This window comes from Pinus tabuliformis, chromosome 9 (genome assembly GCF_031772625.1).
Source record: "Pinus tabuliformis cultivar Carrire ecotype Pingquan chromosome 9, CPIR1, whole genome shotgun sequence".
Taxonomy (NCBI): domain Eukaryota; kingdom Viridiplantae; phylum Streptophyta; class Pinopsida; order Pinales; family Pinaceae; genus Pinus; species Pinus tabuliformis.
Window position 1 is genome coordinate 444,903,818 of NC_142307.1, and position 12,220 is coordinate 444,916,037.

Sequence of the window (12,220 nt, forward strand, 5' to 3'; positions counted from 1 at the left end):
TTGATTTCAACTTAATGCATGGCCATAATAACAATCTTCAATTAAAAATAATATGTCTGGAGATAATACTTCAATGATACAATAACAATATTTTCTTTTTCTCACTAGCTTCCTACTTATTTCAAATCAGCCTTTATAGACATCGAATTTAGTTAAAAACAACACTGGACCATCCATAGCAATTCCAACGACTTGGCTAAATTGATCTTCCAGATTAGGTTGTTGGAGGAATCTCTTCTATTTAGCATAAAAAATCCTCAACAAACCCCAATATTGGCATAAGCTAAGTTCAGCGAGGATAGTGAAGATCTTCATCATGGAAGATATTGAACTTGTTCGATCACAACTGTGGGTGGCTCAATCATCTATAATCACGTGGCCTATTCATCCTTTATATCATTAAGTATCGATCGTGAAATGGTTGTTAAGTGTAGAAATGGTGGAATGCGGCTCATAGATAAACACTCTCCTGATCTTATCCTGGTCAAGCTACTGCAATACTCAAATTGAATCATATCGACTAGTTAGCTCATTAGTAACAACTTAAATTCACTTAAAGTTAACTAATCAACAATAAAATGGCAGGATTTTGACAGTTTTTAGGGAAATTAAATTGGTAGGAGAGTAGGTATAGGAGTAGAAAAATGACAAAAATGGAGATGGGAAATAGTGGAATTGGGGACAAAATAGGGCACCAACATCCTCCCACACCTATTTGGATGCATGTCCTCATGCATCTATTACATCCGCCAAAAAGGAAAAATGTGCCAAACAAAAGGAATTGTGGTCAAAGACCAACAGTCTTAATGAGCACTTTTATCCCATGTTTAACCAGTGGGGAACATTTCTAAAACTGGAGGGCTGACCCTTGTGCACTAAACAATTTGATGGGCCTATAACTCGATGCTTTCCAACACAGCAGTTTCCTATTCTTCCTCTTCAATTCATCATTATGAGAATACAACCTCAGATTGGTGTCTCTCACCTAGTGATTGACCTACCTGACATAATGAAATAAAAAATTATACTTATTAGCCTACTCTATGAGTTTCACAATGATCTGAAATTATCATATGTTAAACTAAAGTATAATTTATTAACACCAACAATGAACTGAATGTTAACTTAAAGTGCTTTAACGATGAGAATCGATTCAAAAGGAAAGACTTTACGATAGATGAGAAACATAAGAAATATGTAAACAAAAATGAAAAGAAGCAAAAATATAGTGATACCAAACATAAATATTGATTACGGATTCCCTCCCTAATAACCTACATCTCCGGGTCCACTTTCAAGATCGGCGACATCTTTCTTAGGATTGAATCTGAGGAGGTTGATTACACAACAAATTAACCAGATTGATTATGCACACAGGAACTTCTGGTGATTGTCACAAGAAATCTCTCTAAATTAGCTTTCTAGCACCTATCACAGTTCCCCATTCCGACTCTCGATGCTCTTATTACGCTGAAAACAAAACTACCTATAACCTCTAGAATATGCATACAAAACTCAAAAAAACTCTAATGCCTTATTCATAACGAAAAGGATGAATTTAAAGAGTTTCAGGGACATTCAAAGTCTCTCCAAATAATTTTTGCATGAATTCAAGTTCTCCTGCCCTGTGATCTTTCGGAGGCCCTTGCTCAATAATCTAAAGTGAGCCCAGACCGTTTAATGCTTCCTAGCGTCAAGTGGATCCCATCCCATAAGCTGGCTAGTGAACCGGGATGTTTCTTTCCTAATGGCAATAGAAGCAAAAGATGGTCATAGATACCAGGCCAAGAAAGATTCGTTATCCAGTGATCCGAGCATGTTGTCAATGGAACCGGCACCGCACGTACCATTCCTTCCCACTCAATGGGCATAACTCCATCGTCCTAGGATTTCGGCAGTAGTAAGGTAAAGTCGGATAACTAGGTGGATGCTCGTAAGTAAAGGGTTCTATAGACGGGCCATACTCTACTGATCTTCCTGGTGGAATGGGAAAGGCATAACTCTTCCATCGTCCTAGGGTTCGGTTGTGAAATCCGGTCCTGATACGAGGGGTTACAGTCCCGACTCGATAACTACATGAAGTGCATTCATAATAAAGTGGTATAGGGATCTAGTGGTAGGTGGTATGGTAACACTGAAGGGGTTGTGTCACGCCATGCCGGGTCTATCTAGTTGTAGCTCCTAAGCGCTTGATTCATCCAAGTGTTCTGCAGATGAAGATTGATTAGTATCGGGCCTTACTTGACTTGATTGATTATATACGCGATCGAACCTACAGACAGATTAGGAATATGATGTGGTGCCGGACCTTCACGTCGTGCTTTAACCTACAGCCAGAGCAATATGAATTAGTTACGGATCTTACCTTTATGCATTATATATGCGCCTCAAGCAATACACATATTCACTAGAGTACCGGACCTCAACGCCTTATTATAATAAAGTACAATAATTTGAGTAGGGTACCGGTAGGTACAAAGGGTAGGTTACCAGTAGGTTTCTCAAGTAATAAATATGAAGTTAGTAAGAGTAAGTTAGTAAGAGTAAGTGTACTCATAAGTAAGAGATAAAACTCGGAAACCTAGTAGTTGTAGTTGCTAATTCTAATGCAAAAAAACAAATTAGGTAGGGTAAGATCGGAGACCTAGTAGTCGCTAATTCTAATTCAAAAAAACAAAGTGTAATCATGATAAGGGTAGGTTACCTTTAGGGTACAAATGGAAAGGTTCTCAAGAGAAATTAGAAAGCCCGAGGAGCGGTAGCGACTTTGAATGTATTAGTTATAGGGCCACCATAGGTATTAGTTATAGGGTATTTTCATTAAAATAACACCAAAATTTAATTAAAAAACCCTAAATTACACTTTAGTTTAGCCTGAATCCATTAGCAACTAGCTAATCAAGCGGAGGAAGCACAAAAAGTGCATGAGATTAGGTGAGATAGACGATTTTTGGTAACCTCTAGCCAGTGGTTCCAGTGACTCACCTTGACTATTCTCATACATGGTGACAGTTGGCAGATATTTCGGTAGTTCTGATGCAGTCTCCCCTTTGTGGTTTGTAGAGTTGCTCACCTATCAGAGCTAACCCTGATCGCAACTATCAACGGAAATGGTGGAGACTAACCTTTTATTTGCGCAGTCTACTGCCTTATGTTCACACACTCGCAGTTCCAGCACGGTCCAAACTTGCGGTCAGGGACCTTTGGGTGTTTTATATGGTTTTTTAATGTTTTTATATGTATTCCAATGGATTAAAATGGCCTGAGTAGGTTTTAGTGCTAGGGTTTAGGTGTTTAGGTGTTGTAATAGGTTTGTACCATGGGTTTAGGGTTAGGTTTGTAGCATAGGCCTTTTTTTGTAATGTATTATGTTATGTCTTACATCAATTAGATTTAAAAGAACCCATTTACACCCATTTGTGACAATGTGACATAAAACCCTATATAAACTTACATGTTTCCTTTTTGACAACCAAACCTTGATAGAACTCATGACAACCACATATTGACAACCGGGTACCAAACACCATATCCTTTGAACACCATGAAACCATATTGACAACCATTGACATTATCGGTGTAACTGAACCATGAACATCATTATCGAAGCTGAAGATACCAGACACTGAATGCTGACGACAAAACTCGCGAAGCCGATAAAGTTCAAGACCTCATCGACCAATGATCATTTGACAAACACTTCGATGTTGAACCACTGAAGACTTTTCTCATGCTAGACTGAAAATATCCTCCTCGATCAATACTCTCCACTTGAAAGCTTTTGGAGAAGAAAACTTTGACTTAATGAGACACTAGGTGAGGATCAATCTCCCTCACTCTCCACCTTGTCGGGAAGATGTACCAATGCATTCAATAAAACACCTGACAGTGATGACCCTAATGATGTTGATCATGGCATCCTTTGAAACTATGAACTATTCCATCCATCTGTAGTATGCACAACTTGCAAAGATGGTTAAAGAACCTGTTATGAACATGGAAATTGATTTCTTTCCATGAAGTACCATGAATTAGTGTTTCATTAAAGTATTTGAAAATAGTCTCTATAGAGTATTGTTCAATACTATTGAAATGTACTACCAATATATTTTGTGGAATAACAGAAAAATTCAAAGACATTATGGACATCATACCAGTTACTTGATTTGATATACCTTCTTCATTCCTAATTACTAAGTGAACTTGCTGCAATAAATCCATCAAACTGTAATGTGGAAACTACTGCAAATTAGTTTATTTTTGAAAGTATTGAAATTTTGGATGATTTGTTTGAATCATTGTTTCTTCATTCATTAAATTATGTTTCCATTGATTAGCACTTTCCCCTGATGCATAAGTTTCCCTTAGATGTATTGAATACTTTGACACTGCTTTAGGAAAGGTTTTGATATGAAAACAATTGGGCTTCCTCTCTACCTAAAAAGAGGCTTCCAAACTATTTTAAAGATGAAATGGTGACATAATACAAGAGAAATTTAACACTAACTTTCCCCAATACTCACCTACATCCCTGTAACTAATAACTTCCAAACTTTGACTAAAATGACTCATTCTAACATTAGGAAGAGGAGCTTTAGGCATCAACTGTAACTAATGTTGTATTCCATACTTATGAGTAAGATGTTTTATTTCTTTAAATAGAACTAAAAAAGTTTCTACCTCTTTGATCAAGCTATCTTTAAACTAGGACTCATAAATTCAACAAACATCATCTCGATTCTTATGTTGTTCCTTTACACGCATCATTGAAAATCCCTTATTTGAACTTATTAATCACTTCATCTGATTAGCAAACTAAATTCAAGAGATTTTTTCTATGATGTGCTTTCACAATAAATTCAACACCATATTTTCTAAGGTGATACTTATGCTCTCTCCTATAAAATACTACATCATGATCATAAATATAAGGACTTCCTAAGACAACTCTACACATGTCTACTAGAACCACATCTAATTCCACTTCATCAATGTAATTAGTTGTAATGGCAAATTTTAATCGACACTGTTTTGTGATTTTTACCTAAGTTGATTTATTTAGCCATCCTAATGGATAAGGTATTCGATAATTTTGTGTCTCCAAACCCAAGTTATTAACTAGATATTCAGACATTAAAATGGCCTATGATCCACTGTCAAACATTGTATCTATTTTTTCGTGTTCAGAATTTATCCTTATGTTAAATATTTCAACTCCTTTATCCTCATTTGAAGGATTTATGCTTGATGAAGATGCAATGGTATTCGAACTTGAACCAGTGTCAGAAGTTTTACCTATTGAGACTATGGAAGTTATCCTCCTTTCATCATTTGAATCAGAACCTAGATTTTACTGGACTACTGCAATTGCTTTCTTTTCACCCTTCTCTTTAAGGAACCTTTTGGGCTTAAGTTCGGGCTAAATTTTCCAACACCTAGATTCATCATGACCGATTCTCTTGCAATGAGAACTAGTAGGTCTTTCCTTCTGAGTTGTCGTTGATTTCTTTCTCTTCAAATTTTTCTTCCCCTTACTATTATTGCAATCCTTGATTTCCAACTCTTTGGATGATTTTGGTTAAAAATCGAATGGTTTTCCACCTGATTCAATATGTATGGCTTGAACACACACTTCATCAAAATCATCAAGATTAAACATCAACAATGTATGTTGCAAATATGAATGTAAATTGCCAATGTATTTTAACAAAGTTTCACGTGCATCCAATGAAATACCAAGCACTATTGCTTTCTTTCTGAACTCCTGAGTAAACTCTTCAACACTGTACCCTTTACCTCGCCTCAAATGCCGCAATTCAACAATAGCATGTTGCATGTATCCTAAAGGATAGAATTGTTTCCTAAGATCTTTTAAAAACTTAGTCCATGAAGAGATGAATTTACCTTTCCACTTTACATCTATTTGAGTTTTACGTCCCCACCAGATTAAAGTTGTTCACCCCATTCTAAGTGTAGCTAACTAAATTTTCATTTTATCATCAGAAATGTTATGAATAGGACAATAAACTTCTAACTGCTTAATCCAATTATCTAGCTTTTGAAGATTCATTTTGCCATCATAAATAGGTAACTCAAGTTTTACATCAAGTTTTAAGAGAGATTTTTTCTTAGGTTTCTTTTCTGTTTCAGATTCTCCACTAGAAGAAGAAGATGATGATGATGATGATGATGGATATGATGGAGGTGAAGGAGGTGTATTAGCCTTGCCTTTACCTTTGTCCTTTTTCGATGTCTTTGAATAAGAAGCTACATCTCTCACCTTCTTATCTTCATAAAGTTCTACTAACATCTACTTAATACTCAAGCATGCTTACTAAAATTGTTCCTTACTCATCCTAGTGTCAGGATTTTCACCTCCATGAAATCCGGTCATGGTCGGCTTATGAGCGACTCTTTTCTTTCCAATCTCTCGATTAATCTCCTTGAGGATTCCTTCGCCACGTTGTGAATTTGAACTGGTTAACATTCACTGACAAATTCTACAAATGAAACCAGCTCTGATACCAAATTATATGATTTGAAATGATCATATGTTAAACTAAAGTAGAGTTTATTAATGCCAACAGTGAACTGAATGTTAACTTAACTTTAACTGTGAGAATCGATTGAAAAGGATAGACTTTACGATAGATTAGAAACATAAGAAAGATGTAAATATAGGTGAAAAGAAGTTAAAATATAACGATACCAAACAAAAAGATTGATTACGAAGTTCGTCCCTGATGGACTACGTCTCCAAATTTGATTTCTAAGGGAGCGACCGCTTTATTAGGATTGAGTCTGAGGAGGTCGATTACACAAAAAATTAACCAGAATAATTTTGCACACAGGCACTTCTAGTCACTATCATAAGAAATTTCTCTGAATTATCTTTCCAACGCCTTTCATGGTTCCCAATTCCGACTCCTGATGCTCGTATTACACTGAAAACAAAATTGCATATAACCTCCAGAATCTGCATACAAAACTCAAAGAAACTCTAATGCCTTCATCATGACCAAAAGGATGAATTTAAATAGTTTCAGGTACATTTGACGTCTCTAATAATAAGGTTTGCATGAATTGGTTTGAATTGGCTCAGTCTTATAACATAGGGACACCTTAGGTATTAGTTATAGGGTCTTCGCATTAAAATAACACCAAAATTTAATTAAAAAGACCCAAATTAAACGTTAGTTTAGCCCGAATTTGTTAGCAGCTAGCTAACCAGGTAGAGGAAGCACAGACAGTGCATGTGATCAGGTGAGATACACTGTTTGTTGTAACCTCTAGGCCGGTGGTTCCGTTGACTCACCCTAACTGTTCTCATGCACAGTAACAGTTGGCCAATATTCTGGTAGTTCTGATGCGGTCTCCCAACCATATTTTGTAGAGTTCTTCACATGTGAGAGCTAACCCTAACCACAACTGTGAACCCAAACGGTGGAGAATATCCTTCTATCTGCGGGGTCTACTGCCTTGTGTTCACACGACCATGGTTCTGACATGGTCTAAGCCTACAATTAGGGACCTGTGGGTGTTTTAGATGGTTTTGTAATGTTTTTATATGTATGACAATGCATTAACATGGCCCGAGTAGGTTTTAGTGCTAGGGTTTGGAGATTAGGTGTTGTATCAGGTTTGTAGCATAGGATTCTTTTTATAATTTATTAGGTTATGTCTTAAATCAATTTGATTTAAAATAATCCTTTTACAACCATTTGTCACAATGTGACATAAAACCCTATATGAAGATACCTATTTCGTTTTTGACAACCAAACCGTGACAGAACTTATGACAACAACAACCACATGGCTACAACCAGGTACCAAACACCATATCCTTCGAACACCATGAAAACCATATCAACCATTGACATTACTGATGGAACTGAACCATGAACGTCACTCTCAAAGTTGAAAATACTGGACACTGAATGCTAACAACGAAATTGGTGAAGCTGATAAAGTTCAAGACCTCATCAACCAATGATCATTTGATGATCACTTCGATGTTGAACCACTAAAGAATCTATTCACGCTGGACTAATAAGATCCTCGCGAATCAAAAATTTGTCTTCCGTAGTTTTATGAGTCTAATCTTCAGATTTTCCTCCGCATCATAAGTGGAAGCCCTGGTAGGTGTCGTCGACTGCTGAGATGCACTGCCTTCAGGAAAATTCCCACTGTGTCCTCTTGGCGAAGAAAGATGCTGAGTTGCCTTAGCAGCACTCTTCCTTACTGATGGCTAGATGGGAGATAAGGTTTCTATGTCCCGTCCAATATCTGCAGGGATATTTACTTCGGATATGGTCATGGGGTCTCTCTCAAAGGACACTTCGAACTTTTGTGCATCAAAATCTGGAGATGAAGAAATGTGGAAAGGCTTGGAACATGTGCCCTTGACATTAGATCACTAGGCTTGAGCCATACTCTGAGTTCATCGTCAGACCTGAGCAGAGGTCTCAGCAAGAGAAGTCAGGGGTTTATTGATAGGAAAAATTGGTTGCCTGCATCTTTTCTTGGGTGTGGCACTCTCGAGAATTTGGGAAGGTTCTGACTGGGGATCTAATTCTTCATCCTTTTTCATGGGTTTGACTCACGTTGCTCCAACTTATCCCTATCTCTTTTCCCTTTTCATTTCATGCCCACCTAGGTTTCTACAAAAATCGCTTCTTCTCTATCGTTCAAGGTTTTATCAGCTACATGGGGGGTTTCATGAATAGGAACGGGGGAATGGGTAGGAGAGGAAGGTGTTGATTGGGAAATAGACATAGGAGTAGCATCGTTTTGCTTAAGTGATCGGTCCGACTATTCGTTGCCATCCTTTTTTTTGAGTTTCCTGCCCAGGAAACTCCCCAACTGAGAAATATTCCCATGACCTCTTCCTCTTTCAGAACTTAGTGACCAACAGAATTTTAATGAGGCTATGGTGATACAATGCAGTTGCAAGTTTCCTATTCTGAGATTGCACCTTTCGAGCCATTTTATGCAAACTCAATTTCAAAAGTGGGGGATGTTTAGCTATTTGTCTTCTGTAAAATGAGTCATCAACCGAATATGACAAAGGAATAGGACTCCATACCTTCACTCACAAGTTATAAAACGTTGCAGCATTTTGAGCAACGTGTTCCATTCTTCCTCTATTCAACTTCATAATAATCCTTTCGCCTAGCTGAGAGACGTGTACGCAGGCTTCAAAAACATGGTGTAGTTTAGAATATCTAGGTGCCCTCTCTTAAAGAATTGTTCACCTTCCGCTGGTAGACTGATGGCTCTACTCACTGACTCCTCTGTAACTCTAAAACTTGAATTTCACACCTCAACATGCTCCCCATTAAAACTTCATGCAAATTCGAAGGCGGCCTGATTGTTCTAACCTTGGAATTTCTACCGAAAGGTCATTTATCCTTTCTCTTCCACAACGTCGCTACACTACTGATACTCTGGACATCTATGCGAACTGGCTAAAGGTGGGTTGATGGCAATTAGCTCCCATTTTTCTTGGCACCTGCATTAAATTTCAATTTCACTCCTGCCAACTCTTTGCTGCCTCTCGGTCGCTTACTGACTCGATAATCTTGATCTTGGATACCCCTCATATTTTAAAATTTAGATGAATGATCACATAATCATCATGATGAATTGCGAGTGTGATACTGATAACATCATGATGATATTCCCATATGCGCCTGGTGTAGAGTGCGAACGTCATGGCTAAACAAGAGTCAGCACACACATACTCATGGTTGTTGGGAGGTGTCATGAGGTGATGATGAAGTGAGGACAGGGGCGTGTATCACTACACAACGAGGTAGGAATATTGGTGATTATGGGTTTGTGTCCCACCGAGCATGCCAAAATGGAGCCAATGTGATATTTGGGATGGAAATGTTAGGAAGATATAAATATGCATAATTAAATATAAAGAAATTAATCAACTAAACCAGCAAGGCACTGGTCATTTGCATGGATCATCTCCAACCGTTGATCCTTTCATACTTCCTACAAAAAATGATCATGTGAAAGTGGTTTGTGATAAAATTTAAGTCGATGACCATTTACTACAAAACAAGTCTTATCATCATCCATAGTATAAATACGAACTGAACTATTATCAAAAACTTCAGTTACTTCATAAAGTCCTAACCATCTGGTAGAAAATTTACCTTTAAAATGCTTAAACTTACTATCATATAACATGGCCCGGTCACCTGGGCAATAGACATTCTTCTTCATAAATTTATCATACTATCGAGCTCTTTGGTTCTGTACCAATGGATTTCTATGATAGGCATCTTGTCAGATTTCATCAAGTTCATTCAATTGCATCAGCCTTTGCTCCTAAGCTTCATTTAGATTCATTTCCAATTAGGTGGCAATCCTGAATGTTTTTACTTGGAAATCAATGGGCAAGAGCACTTGTTTACCATAGACTAACTCATCAGGTGTGTGTCTTGTCGCATTTTTCCAAGTGATCTGGTAAGCCCATAATGCCTCCAATAAATTATCTGCCTAATCCACATGATGCAGTTGAATAGTTTTTGTGAGGATGGATTCTAAAACATTGTTCATGGACTCCACTTTCCCATTAGCCTGGGGGTGGTAAGGATTCGATTTGTGATGCTTAGTTTGATACTGCTCGATGAGTGCCTTCACCAATCTTGATGTAAATTGTGTACCCTGGTCTGTGAGGATTTCATGAGGCACACCGAATCTTGTAAAGATGTCCTCGAACAAAAATTCTACTACTACCTTTTCAGTGGCAACATACAATGCTTTAACCTCCAGCCACTTGGTGACATATTTAGTGGACACCAAGATATATTTTTACTTCTTTAACATTAGGGAGATGGACCCTACAAAGTCTAATGCCCAATTCTCAAATGTTTAATGGAGATTTGTAGTTGAAGAGGGATTTCATTACAGGAAACGGTTCTCCCCATCCATTGGAAAGCATCACAAATTAAAACAAACTTCTTGGCATCTTTAGAAAGTGTAGGCAAATAGTATCCAATGTGGACAACTTTGTATGTAGTCCTTTTTTTAGAAAAACGGCCACCACAAGACTCTTTGTGACTAGCTCTCAGCATGTCATACATTTCATCTTCCCGCACACAATGCCTCATAATCAAGTCTAGCCCAGTATAAAATAGATCCCCTTCGATCCAAGAGAAATTAGCACTACGCTGCACTATATTATGCTTTTATCAAGCCGACACGTTTTGAGGTAGCTTTCCTGATACCAGATAATTGGGGACATCCACGAACCAAGGAGTAATAGTGGAAATGGAAAATAATGCTTCATATGGAAACTCATCAGGCACTGGTGTTGGCATGCTTCCCTGCGTAATATTTAAAGGAGATAAGAAGTCAGCTACCAAGTTATCCCTTCCAAGCCTATCAATTATAGTTATATTGAATTCTTATAAAAACAGCAACCATCTAGTTATCCTACCATTAGTAATAGGTTTATTCATTAAAAATCTAATAGAAAAATTATTCGTATGGACAAATTTCTCATAACTACTAATATAATGCCTAAATTTTCCTATAGCATGCACAACTGCTAACAACTCTTTTTTAATAATAGTATAATTTAATTTTGTGGGATAAATAATTTTGCTGACGAAATAAATAGCATAGGGAAAATTATCCTCCCTTTGTCCCAAGACCACTCCCAATGTAGTATCTGAAGCATCTTTACAAATATGAAAAGGTAAGGACCAATTTGGCCCTCTCATTATTGGAGAAGTGGAAAAAATTTCCTTTAGTACCTGAAAATCATGTTGATAGTCAACATTCCATACAAAGTCATCATCTTTAGTTAACAATTTGAATAATGGTGCTGCAATTCTAGTGAAATTCTCAATAAATCATTGATAATATCCTATGTGTCGTAAACAAATTCTTACCTCCTCTTGCGAGCTAGGAATAGGGATACGCGAGATTACCTCAGTTTTTTTTGGATCAACTTGAATTCCTTCTAATGACATATGATGGTCTAGAATAATTCCCTTAGTTTGCTTCATCTTACATTTATCACTACTAAGGGCTAGGCCAGCTTCTTGACAACGAATCAAGACATTCTCTAGATTTTCCAAAGCCTGTGAAAAGTCATCTCCATAATCTATGAAGTCATCCATATAGACCTCCACACAGTCTTGGATCAGATCAAAGAAAATGACAAGTACAACTCTCTGAAAAGTGGCAGGGGCGT